Source organism: Dasypus novemcinctus, chromosome 18 (assembly GCF_030445035.2).
Source record: "Dasypus novemcinctus isolate mDasNov1 chromosome 18, mDasNov1.1.hap2, whole genome shotgun sequence".
Taxonomy (NCBI): domain Eukaryota; kingdom Metazoa; phylum Chordata; class Mammalia; order Cingulata; family Dasypodidae; genus Dasypus; species Dasypus novemcinctus.
The window spans coordinates 79,750,356-79,752,583 of record NC_080690.1 but is presented as its reverse complement, the minus strand read 5'-3'; positions in this window follow the sequence as shown (position 1 = coordinate 79,752,583).

Here is a 2,228-nt window from a genome sequence, read left to right as displayed (position 1 = left end):
GTCCACGGGAAGCATGAAGTCAGAGTGTTTCCACATCTATTGCCCCACAGGAAAGGGGAGTAGCGCCTTTCCCAGGAACTTAGTTCCGTGTTGCTTCTGAGTAGAGTCCAAGAGAAGATCTGGCTTCCTACTCATGTTTCAGACCAAAATTGAGTGTTGAGTGTTTTCCTCAAACCAGCACCTAATGGGGCTCAAGTGTTGTGGGAAACTGGCTTATCCATTCCTTACTTGTTGCACTTGTCCCCAGTTATTGTAAACATTGCCGTGTTGATAGGAACAGCTGCTATGGAGTTCCTAATAAATATGATGTGGAAACTAGGGTTGAGGCTCTCAGTTCCCGAAGCTGTGAGCCCCCTGGTTCCATCCTTGGTTCCTCTCTCATGTTTCACTCTGTCCTTTATTTCTTTAAGTTCTGCATCGCCTTCCCTCCGAGCAAACCTATTGCTGAGCTGGTTCTCAGCACTCAAGTCCACATTTAGACTACATCCCATATCCAAATGGAGGGACTTGGTTCAGTGGGTGACATACAGACAATTTCTTCATTGCCACCAGTGAAAACCCATGCCACCTTTTCTAGCCTGTACTGGCCTCAGGTGTCCTCCTTGGGGCTCACGGGCTGACTATCCACCTGGCTTGATCAGACAGATGGTACACGGATGCTCTGGGGCTACATCAGTGCCAGAATGTAGAGAATTATTTTGGGGGCTAGTCAATATCTCTGAAGAAAGGACCTCTAATTTTTCTTTTGTTTGTAGATTCCTGGCTGCCACTGGTATGGTGTGGGAGAGTCAAATATTCTAAATCAAACTTCCTACTAACCATACCATTTTTACTGTAATACATCACTGCTGCATTCCAATACGTCAAGTGTTTTGAAGTCCTGAGTTTCTCCAATCCTTTGGAAGGCAAACCAGCACCCACACTGGCTATTTCGTCTTGTGCAAATTTAAGGTGTGTCTTCTTTTACCATATTTCATCAATTTCCAAATATATGTATATGTGTGTATATATATATGGGAGTACATATGTATTATATATGTATAAACACATATATATAGAAAATTTTTTTTCAGTCATCTGGAAATTCAATGATGTAGATTGCAAAAAATTTTACCCTATTTCAGTGTTCCTTTTTGTGATTTGAACCTTATTTATACCTTTGTCCTCATTTGAATAAGGCTTGCAGGGAGAGAGGAAAATAATGGCTGTGCTCTTAGTTCTCCCAGGACAATGTGTAAATACGTGATACAACAAGGTACTGTTTTTACTTAAAAATAAAATAAAATAAAATAAAATGAATAGAGGAGCAGTGGGAAATTCCTGTATTCTAGAGGCCGAATGATTTCATTACAAGTACCGCGTTTATTGCTTCAAGACCTTGTGGCTTTCGAATGGGAAGGGATGCTTCCTAGTGGTTGGATTTCCAGAACCTGCCTGTGTCATGTCTACTACCAAGAAAGGACACATTGTACTAGCTGATCACAACCTTCGGGGCTGAGTTTTTCTTTCCTTTCTTTCTTTTGTGGAACACAGCTGGAAAAGTGGCCCCGACTTTTTCCCACACCTTGATCTGCTCCCTCTCTCAATTGCATTTTGCCCCATTAATTTCAATTTCATTAGATTCTGGCCATCCCTGAAAGTTTAGACCTATATTGATGGATATAAAAAAGCTTTCTTGGACCTCTAGGCTCAACCCTAAACTCTAGCTCAGGGGTCAGCAAACTTTTCCTGTAAAGGGTCAGGGAGGAAATGTTTAGGCTTTCTGGGCCACATGATCTCTGTTGCAACTACTCACTTCTGCTATTGTAGCATGAAAGCCACAGACAATCTTTAAATGAATACTTGTCTCTGTGTTCCAGTGAAACTCTATTTACAAGAATGGTTGGGGGTCCATGTTCAGCCTGGAGGTTGTAGATACTGTAGATCTCAGCTTGCCAGACTTATTTGTATAAGGGGGTTGGGAGCTATAATAATAATAACAACATGCTAATATAAAGTGGTGTTTTGCTGTTCTTTGTTGCAGTGTTTGAATGAACACATCTCCACCCACAGCTTCATGGAGGCTGCAGTCTTGATAAAAATCAGGCATATGTGTGGACTGAGTTAGCGCCACCTTTATGCCCTCAGAGATCTTTCCACGTGCACTCACATTTCTCAATATAACAAAGGGAAAAAAATGACCATGTGGTCTTTTCAAGGGACTTCCACTTGCTCTTTCCTTATATAGG